The sequence below is a fragment of the Bombina bombina genome, chromosome 6 (assembly GCF_027579735.1).
Source record: "Bombina bombina isolate aBomBom1 chromosome 6, aBomBom1.pri, whole genome shotgun sequence".
NCBI lineage: Eukaryota > Metazoa > Chordata > Amphibia > Anura > Bombinatoridae > Bombina > Bombina bombina.
The window spans coordinates 122935289-122947510 of record NC_069504.1 but is presented as its reverse complement, the minus strand read 5'-3'; the positions used below and the strand labels follow the sequence as shown (position 1 = coordinate 122947510).

Genomic DNA, 12222 nt, shown 5'->3' with positions numbered 1-12222 from the left:
GATGAATCTGAATATGAAGATATGCATCCTGTAAGTCTATTGTGGACATATAATGTCCTTGCTGAACAAAAGGCAGAATAGTCCTTATAATCACCATTTTGAAAGATGGTACTCTTACATATCGATTCAAAATTTTTAGATCCAAAACTGGTCTGAATAAATTTTCATTCTTTGGGACAATGAATAAATTTTAATAAAACCCCAGACCCTGTTCCTGAAATGGAACTGGCATGATTACCCCTGATAACTCCAGGTCTGAAACACACTTCAGGAAAGCCTGAGCCTTTACTAGGTTTGCTGGAATGCGTGAGAGAAAAAAATCTTCTCACAGGCGGCCTTACTCTGAATCCTATTCTGTACCCCTGGGAAACAATACTCTGAATCCATTGATTTTGAACTGAATTGATCCAAACAGCTTAAAAAACTTAATCTGCCCCTGAGCTGGAATGAGGGCCGCACCTTCATGCGGATTTGGGGGCTGGCTTTGATCTCTTAAATGGCTTGGATTTATTCCAATTTGAGGAAGGCTTCCAATTGGAAACAGATTCCTTGGGGGAAGGATTAGGTTTCTGTTCCTTATTTTGTCGAAAGGAACAAAAACGGTTAGAAGCTTTAAATTTACCCTTAGGTCTTTTATCCTGAGGCAAAAAAACTCCCTTCCCCCCAGTGACAGCTGAAATTATTGAATCCAACTGAGAACCAAATAACTTATTACCTTGGAAAGAAAGAGATAGCAATCTGGACTTAGAAGTCATGTCAGTATTCCAAGATTTAAGCCACAAAGTTCTTCTAGCTAAAATAGCTTAAGATATAGATTTAACATCAATTTTGATTATATAAAAAATGGCATCACAAATAAAATGATTAGCATGTTGAAGCAAGCGAACAATGCTAGAATAATCAGAATCCAATTATTGTTGCGCTAAATGTTCCAACCAAAATGTTGATGCAGCTGCAACATCAGCCAAAGAAATTGCAGGCCTGAGAAGATGACCTGAATATAAATAAGCTTTCCTTAGATAAGATTCAAGTTTCCTATCTAAAGGATCTTTAAAAGAAGTACTATCTTCCATAAGAATAGTAGTACGTTTAGCAAGAGTAGAGATAGTCCCATCAACTTTGGGGATCTTTTCCCAAAACTTTAAAGAAACTGCTGGCAAAGGATACAAATTTTTAAACCTTGAAGAAGAAATAAAAGAAGTACCATGCCTATTCCATTGACGGGAGGTTTATAAACAGAATTTAAACGTTTACTAGTTTTAATATCAAGAGGACTAGTTTCCTCCATATCCAATGTAATCAACACTTCTTTTAACAAAGAACGAATATACTCCATTTTAAATAAGAAGATTTGTCAGTGTCAATATCTGAGGCAGGATCTTCAGAATCAGATAGATCCCCATCAGAGAAGGATAAATCAGCATGTTGCCGGTCATTTGAAATTTCATCAACTTTATGAGAAGTTTTAAAACACCTTTTACGATTATTAGAAGGCGGGATGGCAGACAAAGCCTTCTGAATAGAATCAGAAATAAATTCTTTTAAATTTACAGGTACTGTATATCTTGTGCATTAGATGTTGAAGGAACAACAACAGGTAATGAACTACTACTAATGGATACATTCTCTGCATGTAAAAGTTTATCATGGCAACTATTACAAACCACAGCAGGAGATATAACCTCCACAAGTTTACAACAAATGCACTTAGCTTTGGTAGAACTGTTATCAGGCAGGAGAATTCCAACATAGACTTCTGAGACAGGATCAGATTGAGACATCTTGCAAATGTAAGAGAAAAAAACAACATATAAAGCAAAATTATCAATTTCCTTATATGGCAGTTTTACGAATGGGAAAAAAATGCAAACAGCATAGCCCTCTGATAGAGAAAAAAGGCAAGAGGCATATAGGAATGGGGTCTTAAATACTGAAAATATTTGGCGACAAGTATGACGCACAACAAACAGAAAAATATTTTTTGGCGCCAAAAACGTCCGGAATGACACACTCGCGTCACGGATGATGCAACCTTGTGAAGGACTCGGCGTCAACTAAGACGCCGGAAATGACGAATTTGCATCAATGAACGTAACTTTGTGCCAAAAAAATCTCGCGCCAAAAATGACGCAATGTACTTTGCCATTTTGCCCCCTCGTGAGCCTAATTCTGCCCGCGAATTTAAAAGATAGTCAATTAAAAAAGAGACTAAACCCCAGGTAAGAAAACATTTAAAAAAAACAAAAAAAAACACATTTCCCAGATATGAAACTGACAGTCTGCAAAAGGAAATATACTGAAACCTGAATCATGGCAAATATAAGTACGATACATATATTTAGAACTTTATATAAATACATAAAGTGCCAAACCATAGCTGAGAGTGTCTTAAGTAATAAAAACATACTTACCAAAAGACACCCATCCACATATAGCAGATATAAAAAGGGAACCCCGAAGGGAACCGTGAGCGGGGTGCGCTAACAAAAACTAAGTGATTTTAGTCTATGGACAAACCATATTAGTTTGTGTGAGATGATGGTGCTGTGTCTTGTAAGGCAATCAAATGTGCTGGCGGCAGGGCTCCTCTGGTCTTCTGGAAGAAGATATCTGTAATTTAGAAGTAGAAAAGAGGGCGCCACATAGCGTAATATTGTTGACTCAAAAGCCCAAATAGGTGATTATTGTTAACGCTTACCAGAAATAAATGCACCGTATTGTAACCGGTGCTGACAGGCAGGCTAACACTTTCAGTGGTTAGCACACTGGGTGGCCTCAGGCAAGCTGTGCACAGGTGATACTCAGCGTTTGCTTGATTGATAGACGTCTGTGCAGCTAATGTGTGAGACACTGCGGTAGATCAAATACTTTGAAACCTTTACCAGGAAGGATCAAAAGAGTACAAAGGACAACTTCCGTGTATAAAATAGAAGAGTTTTAATCCATACAAACTGCTACGCGTTTCTAGACCTACACCGGTCTTTTCTTCAGGCATACAAAACAATGAATACAAATTTTTTTAAAAATCAATCTTATATACAATTAAAAAAAACGGAAGTTGTCATGGTTTCCAGCAAGGACCAATGAGATGTAGGTGGATACTCTGTATCTCATTAATGTTAATTGGGCTTGGTCACCTGTGAACATCATTAACCTTAACATTATATATCCCAAAGGACCCATGAATATATTTGAAACAATTTAAAGCGTCCCATCACAATCTGCTACAATAATCTCCAATGTATTAGAGTGTGCCCACATAAACGTTTATACTATAATGGGTGATTCGCAGGATCTGGATGAAATATAAGTCATGTATGATTTTATTAGAACCGTGTGTGACCTCATATATTCAAATATAGAAGTAAAGTTAAAATGGAATCTACTGCTAGCAAAGTAGCTCATATTTGAATTCACTGGGGAGTGTGTTGTTTCATTCTTATTTGAAAACTATAAAATGGTGCGTGTGTGAGAGTGTGTTGAGGATGTGATGTGTGTTGGGCACGAACCAGCAATGTTATTTTTAAACGAATAAATACACTGATGTGTGTATGTGAGTGAAAAGTGTGTACAATACTCAATTTGGCCAGTTGGATTATAAAAAATCGATCAATGAAATAAAATGATTGCAGAAATTGCAACATATGGATAAAATTCTGTTGTGTTCAACGCTCGATTTTGTGTGATGGACCCAAATATTTGATATAATAAAAATTGATAACTGAAATAAAGTGCGACCCACAGCTGTGGATCATAACACACAGAGGTTCTTTTGCATGCAAATTTTATAAAACAAACATACATGTTCGTAAAAATGACGTGTGTTTCTATGTGTGTGTATAGTCTAACCCATCTGTAATCAGTGATTCTGGCGAAGACCTTTTATTGTTTAGCTGATTTTGATCCTGTGGTGTCTGAGCTTTTGTAATCAAAACAAAAGAGTAAAAATGTCGATTGGATAAATATTCTTTGTTTATATTCTTTGTTTAAGGAATTAATTTGTGGATTTAAATTTCAAAAAGTTAAAAAGAATCTGATGTACCTGATGTAGCCAGTACATCAGAATTGATCAGACAATGATAATGCCCAATGTGATCTGAGACTGATGTTAGTAAAATGTTAGTGTCAATAATTTGCTTGTGTTGTTCTGTGCAAAGTGTTTACGATGTTTATGCAAGAGAATGGGCAATTTTCTAGTACTATTTGATCAGCGAATTAGTTTGTGGATTTGTGGAATCGATTATGGGGTATAAAAATTGATCTGATGTATTAAAAGTGACCAGTACATCAATGTTATTCAGAAGGGTTCAATATCTAATGGAATAAAATTATAACTGCTGCTATTCATATAATGGTAATCAATGTTATTCGGACAAGTTCAATATCTGATGGAGTCAAATTGTAACTGCTGCTATTCATATAATGGTAATGTTGGAAACTTGATTGTATTTGATCTGATGTGTCTGGTGTAACCAGTGTATCAATATTGTTGTAATATCTGATGGAATATAACATTTGCGGCTACTATCTATAATTTGATTTGTTAGTCTGTAGAATATATTTCAAGTTTGGTGATAAAGTCGTGTATTGAAAAAGGGAGGCAACTGTATGTATGTATTATGAAATAAAAATGGAATATAATCAAATCAAATATATTTAGAATGCCATCAAATAAAATGTGTTTAGAATGCCATGATAATTGCAGTGTTCTGCATGAGTGTTAGAGCAATTCTACATGAGTGTTAGAGCAGATATATTCTATCGTTGGTCATAAGTTTGATTGTTAATTAAATGCTGCTAAATCTAAATTAGCATTTAAGCCATCAGGAAAAAGTGTTTTTAACTTAAAAATCCAAAAAGTTTCTCGTTGTCTGAGTTTATTCATTCTATTGTAATCAGCAGACCTAGGGATGAAATCTATAGGTGTGTATTTGAAAGTGTATGGATTGCCTTGATGTTTGCTTAGACAATGGTTTGGCACACTGTGTTTGATTTTCGTTTTCTTACAGTTTTTACAATTACGCAGGTGCTCTCCCCACCTTGTTTTGACTTTTCTACAGGTGCGGCCTACATATTGTAGGCCGCATATACACTCCAATAGGTATACCACAAAAGAAGAATTGCAGTTATAAAAGCCCTGAATGGGATATGTATCACCGGTGGTGTGGGATCTGAAAGATTTACTACCATGTTTAATGTATTGACAAGAATTGCAACTAGTTTTTCCGCATTTATATGTTCCTTGTAGACCAAATATACAATTTTTGGTTTGTGTATTGTTCTTTGATCGGTGTTGGATGTGTTTAACTATTTTACTTGGTGCTAGTTTACTTCTCAAAGTAGGAGCCCTCCTGTAAACTATCTTTGGTCTATCTTGTACGATATTTCTTAGAACAGGATCCCTTTGAATGACGTGCCAATGTTTGTATATTATCCGATTTATTTTTTGAAAATTGTTATTGTATTGTGTAATAAACATCATCTCATCTCGTTCTGTTGTACTGTTGGTTGCTGTACTGAAACGGTTATCAGTAGAGGGAATGGAATATGAGAGTATATCGTCGACCTGAAAAGGGAGGTTAGGAGATGAATCTCTACGACCGATAACAGAGAACCTATGAAATAGATCCCCCGTGAGGAAAACCATTGCATTCAATAGGTGATACTGCCTTCATATCCCTCTGACATTCATTCACTGTACTCTGAGAGGAATCGGGCTTCAAAATGCTGAGAAGCGCATATCAACGTAGAAATCTTAGCACAAACTTACTTTACCACCTCCATAGGAGGCAAAGTTTGTAAAACTGAATTGTGGGTGTGGTGAGGGGTGTATTTATAGGCATTTTGAGGCTTGGGAAACTTTGCCCCTCCTGGTAGAATTGTATATCCAATACATCACTAGCTCATGGACTCTTGCCAATTACATGAAAGAAATTACTGTACTAAATACTCTTGTCAGATAAATTGTGAGGAACACTAAGCTATATATATGTTGTATAAATATAATAATTCCTTTGGATATATAAATCTGACTATTGTAAGCTTTTATTAAAGTCCTGACACAGACTCATGACACAGACTACTTCTGTTGAGATATACACTACAAGCCAGGATGTCTCAGAACAAATAAAATACATTTGTTTAAATTTTAAGATATGACTTCTGAAGAATCTTGTTTACAGTCAACAACTTCCTACTAGATAACTACCCCCTGTAGTGAAGAGACAGCAAGTCTACACTTATACTTTAAATCTACAGGAATGTCAGGATATAGTTAGAAAGAAATGTATCAGGTAAGCATACATTTTCTTTTCTTTCCTAAGACATGGAGAGTCCATGACGTCATTCCAATTACTAGTGGGAACCAATACTCAAGCTAGAGGACACGGAATGAACAGGGAGGAAGAACAAGACAGGCAGGCCTAAACAGAAGGCACCACAGCTTGAAGAACCTTTCTCCCAAAAGAAGCCTCAGCCCAGGTAAAAGTATAAAATTTGGAAAATGTTTGCATAGAGGACCATGTTGCTGCCTTGCAAATCTGTTTCACAGAAGCTTCATTTTTGAAAGCCCAAGAAGAAGAGACAGCCCTAGTGGAATGAACCGTAATTCTCTCAGGAGGCTGAATTCAGCAGTCTCATAAGGAAAATAATCATACTTCTCAACCAGAAAGACAGAGAAGTAGAAGTGGCCCTCTGACCCTTACGCTTTCCTGAGAAACAAACAGGGCAGAAGACTGGCGAAAATCTTTAGAAGCTTGTAGGTAGAATTTTATAGCACGCACAACATCCAAGTTATGCAAAAGACGTTCCTTTTGAGAAGAAGGATTAGGACAGAGAGAAGGAACAACAATTTCCTGATTAATATTTCTATCCGTAGCCACCTTAGGGAAAACCCCCAATTTAGTACGAAGGACCGCCTTATCCGCATGAAAAATAAGGTAGGACGAATCGCACTGCAGAGCCAAGAGTTCAGAGACTCTGTGAGCAGAAGAAATAGCGATAAGAAACAAAACTTTCCAAGATAACAACTTAATATCTACAGAATGCATTGGCTCAAACGGAGCCTGCTACAAAATTCTAAGAACTAGGTTAAGACTCCAAGGAGGAGCAACAGGTTTAAATACAGGCCTGATTCTGACCAGGGTCTGACAAAAGGATTAAACATCTGGCACATCCGCCAGACACTTATGTAAGAGAATAGATAATGCAGAAATCTGACCTTTCAGAGAACTGACTGACAACCCTTTCTCCAGACCTTCCTGGAGAAAAGACACAATTCTAGGAATCCTGACTCTACTCCAAGAGAAGCCCTTTGATTCACACCAATATAGGTATTTGTGCTATACCTTATGTCTTGCGAGCCTGAAGCATGGTATCAATGACTGACTCAGGCTTAGCCAGAACTAAGCGTTCAATCTCCATGAAGTCAGCTTCAGAGAAACGAGATTTGGATGGAGGAAAGGACCCTGAGTTAGAAGGTCCTTCCTCAGAGGTAACCTCCAAGGAGGAAGAGATGACATCTTCACTAGGTCTGCAAACCAGATCTTGCGAGGCCATGCAGGAGCTATTAGAATTAGAGACACTCTCTCCTGCTTGATACGAGCAATGAATCGTGGAAGGAGTGCAAACGGAGGAAACAGGTATGCTAGACTGAACTCCTAAGGAACCGCAAGAGCATCTATCAGGGAGGCCTGAGGATCTCTTGACCTTGAACCGTAGCTTGGAAGCTTGGCATTCTGGCGAGACGCCATCAGATCCAAATCCGGCACCCCCCACATTTGAGGGTTAACCTGGAGAACACCTCTGGATAGAGAGCTCAATCCCCGGGATGAAAGGTCTGTCTGCTTAGAAAATCCGCCTCCTGGAATATGGTTGCAGATAGAAGACAATTGTGAGCTTCCGCCCACTGAATAATTCAAGCCACCTACTTCATGGCCAAGGAACTCTGGGTTCCTCCCTGGTGGCTGATGTAAGCCACTGAGGTGATGTTGTCCGACTGGAACCTGATAAACAGGACAACTGAGGCCAAGCCATCAGGGCAATGAAGATTGCTCTCAACTACAAGATGTTTATGGAAGAGAAGACTCCTCCTGAGTCAATAGGCCCTGAGCCTTTAATGAGTCCCAGACTGCTTCCCAGCCTAGCAGACTGTCGTCCGAGGTCCCAATCACCCAGGAGGGTCTCCAGAAGCATATGCCCTGAGTCAGATGATCCTGAGAAATCCATCACGAGAGTCACTTGTAAACTGATCCAGATCTATCTTCTGAGACAGATCTAAATGTTCTCTGTTCCATTGTCTGAGCATGCATAATTGTAGAGCTCTCAGATGGAATCGAGCAAAGGGAATGATGTCCATGGAAGCGACCATCTGACCTATTACCTCCATGCATTGAGCCACTGATGGCCGAACAGTAGACTGTAGAGAGAGGCGAGAGGCGAGAAGCTTGTATTTTCTGACCCCCATCAGAAAAATCTTCATAGATAGGGAATCTATAATGGTCCCTAAAAAACATACCCTTGTAGCTGGAACTAGGAAACTCTGTTCCAGATTCAGTTTCCATTTGTGGGAACGTAGAAAAGACAAAAAGATCTCTGTATGAGAGTTTGCTAGTTGAAAAGATGGTGCCTGAACCAATATGTCGTCCAGGTAAGGCGCCACCACAATTCCCAGAGACCTGACAACTGCCAAGAGAGCCCCCAGAACCTTTGTGAAAATTCTGGGAGCTGTGGCAAGGCCAAATGGAAGAGCAACAAATTGAAAGTGTTTGTCTAGAAAAGCGAATCTCAGGAACTGGTGATGGGTACATGAAGATACGCTTCCTTCAGGTCTATGGTCGTCATGAACTGACCCTCTTGGACCAAAGGCAGAATGGAACAAATGGTTTCCATTTTAAAGGACGGTAATGAGAAATTTGTTGAGACACTTTAGGTCTAAAATGGGTCAAAAAGTTCCCTCTTTTTTGGGAACCACAAACAGATTTGAATAGAATCCTAGGCCCTATTCCCTTACTGGAACTGGAACAATCACTCCCAGGGAGGAAAGGTCCTGAACTTAGCTTAAGAATGCCTCTCCTTTTACTTGATCCGCAGATAACTTTAAGAGGAGGAATCTGCCCCTGGGAGGACGAGTCTTGAATTCTATTTTGTAACCCTGAGATACTATGTCCACAGCCCAAGGGTCTGGGACATAGCATATCTACGCTTGTCAAAACAAAGAAAGTCTGCCCCCCCCCACTTGATCCAATCCCGGACTGGGGCAGATCCTTTATGTTGACTTAGTCTCAGATGGAGGCTTCTTTGATTGCTTCCCCTTGTTCCAAGTCTGATTGGATCTTCAAGACGACTTGGACAGCTTCGGCTTGGAGGAGGGAGAGGAAGACTTTTGACCTTTTGACCTTACGAAAGGAATGAAAATTAGAACTTTGACGTCCATTACGTCTATTCTTCTTGTCTTGTGGTAGAAAAAAACCCTTTCCGCCCATAATTTCAGAAATTATCTCCGCCAGACTAGGACCAAACAGGGTCTTACCCTTGTAAGGTAGTAACAGGAGCTTGGACTTGGAGGTAACATCAGCTGACCAAGATTTTAGCCACAGAGCCCTGCGGGCTAGGACAGTGAAGCCAGACATCTTGGCTCCCAGTCTAATGACTTGCACGTTAGCATCAGAGATAAAGGAATTGGCTAGTTTGAGAGCCTTTATCCTATTCTTGGATCTCGTCTAATGGAGTCTCCTCTAAAATCAATTTGGCCAAAGCATCACACCAATAAAATGCTGCACTTGTTACTGTGTGAATAAAAACTGCATGTTGCCATTGTAGACCCTGATGAACAAACATTTTCTTTAAATAAGCCTCCAGCTTTTGTCCATGGGATCCTTAAAAGATCAGCTATCCTCTATAGGAATCGTGATTCTCTTGGCCAGAGTAGAAATAGCCCATTCTACCTTAAGCACTGAGTCTCGAATGGAGTCAGCAACAGTAAACATCTTTTTAAAGACAGGAGATGGGGAAAAAGGAATCCCTGGCTTATCCCATTCCTGTGTAATGAGCTCTGAAACACGGTCTGGAACAGGAAAAACTTCCACAGAGGAAGGAACATCATAGTATTTGTTAAGCTTACTAGATTTTTTAGGGTTGACAGCGACAGAAGAATCGGAGTCGTCCAAAGTAGCCAGTACCTCCTTTAGAAGTAACGAAGGTGTTCAAGCTTAAAACTGAAGTTTACTTCTTCAGAATCAGTCAAAGGATTTATACTGTCAAAGTCTGAGATTTCACCCTCAGAAGCTACCGAGGTATTCTCCGCATCAGACTTATGAGGGAGGTCAACCTTCGCAGCAGCAGATGAGACAGACACCTTACTATCAGAAAAATATTCAGATTTCCTCTTGCGCTTCCCCAACATGGGAAAAGCAGATGAAGATGCAGATAAAGCAGAAGATATCTGTGCAGCAAAATCTGTTGGCAAATATACTCTTCCAGGAGGCTGAGAGGAACTGCAGGGCACTGTATGTGATGCCACTGAAGCTTGGGACATTTGAGGAAAAAGCTGTAGCATATTCTGAACAGCATTATCCTGAGAGACAGTAGGCTCAGAAGGGAGTAATTTATCTTTAAATTTTAGGGTCCTAGCTAAACACGAGGAGCAAAATTGCATAGGCAAAACAATTTGAGCCTCTAAACATAATAAGCATTTATCACATGAAACAGACTCCTGTTCAGTGTCCATAGCTAAGATATTACCCCAAAAGTAATGAAGACAAATAAAAAATTACTGTCACTTTAAGAAGGAACTGGAATCCTTTAGAGGACAAAAACGCCAAGTATGCACTCTAACAGAAAAATAAAAAATACACATCTACACCTCAGTCAGGCTTTCCTACCGTAACCGTTAGAAGCAGATATAAATAAAAGACCACTCCAACGCAGCCTCTAAGAGCCGTCACTGAAGAGTACTCACAGAGAAAGACAGAGAAAGACACCGCTCCGCTCAGCGTACAAGCGGGCTGTCACGTGAGCGGCACAAAAAAAACCTGCGCAACAAACTGAAAGCGCGCACTCTTAGTTACCTCATTGAGCTAAAAGAGACTCAAAGGTGAAAAGTCGATTAAAACGCTATTCCCTAGCAGTTATCCACAATAAAAAATACCGGTAAGTGCACAAATAAACACCCTTCAGCCTGAGGAACCATCCCATAACACATAATGGAAAAGTTAACCCCATAGTCTCCCACACATACAAAAAGTGCCTGCATGCTGCCCAAATAAATCCTAACCAAGGATTAAATAAGTCCCATTAAGTCTGCAGAAATAAAAACTCCTGAAAAGTGCAAATCTCCAATACTTATAAGACAAAAGCACTTACCTGCAAATCCAGCTCTCCCAGCAGGAAGACAGCTCACAAGGCGTGACAGGACACATACTCCTATCAGAGAACTGTAGAAAAAGAAAGAATAGAGTAACCAACTCTGGCTTTCTATAACTAGGGCAGCAATTATGTTAGAAAATAAAGCAAGGACAACCTCACCCCTTTCTAACTGCTTAAAAGCCACCACTACTCTAACTCAAGAGATTGACGTGGACACAGCTAAACCCCAATTATTGCTTGCAGGGAAAAGTACCCAAAAAAGGAATAAATATCTTCAGACACCAACTTCACATCCTCCATTAACAGAGGCAAAGAGAATGACTGAGGGTTATGGGTAAGGGAAGTGACACTTAACAGCTCTCCTGTGATGCTCTTTTCCTCCTCCTGCTGGCCAAGAGTGAATATCCCACTAGTAATTGGAATGACGTTGTGGACTCTCCATATCTTAGGAAAGAAAATAAGAACCTGTATTTTTCGCATTACAACGCCCGGTTAATTAATGCATTGCTGATTATTTTTAATCCCTTTAAAATAAACAAGATAACACCATAACAAGATTGAGACTCTTAATCAATAGAAACAGTGCACTAAATCTTGTGCAATAGGATAGCTTACCTCTCATAAATAATGTGCTTTGTGACACATATCCAAAAATGAGTCACTTTAAAAAGTGTCCCTTTCTTTTGTATGGAAAGGATTATTCACAAACAATATAACTATAATGTATTTGTGTTACAGCATTTGTTAAATGAAGAAATTTTCATCTCTAATGGAGTGAACAGGATTAATATGAGATGGTGTAATATGTAATATTGCTGAGTATGTTATAAAGAGATGCAGACTGTAAATTGCAATAGT

At 39.1% G+C, this 12222-nt stretch overlaps 1 protein-coding gene across 4 annotated transcripts in view; it reads right to left on the bottom strand.

Moving 5' to 3' along the window:
* KIF21A (kinesin family member 21A) overlaps positions 1–12222 on the bottom strand; it is a 537130-nt gene that overhangs the window by 182328 nt on the left and 342580 nt on the right. The window lies entirely within an intron of this gene.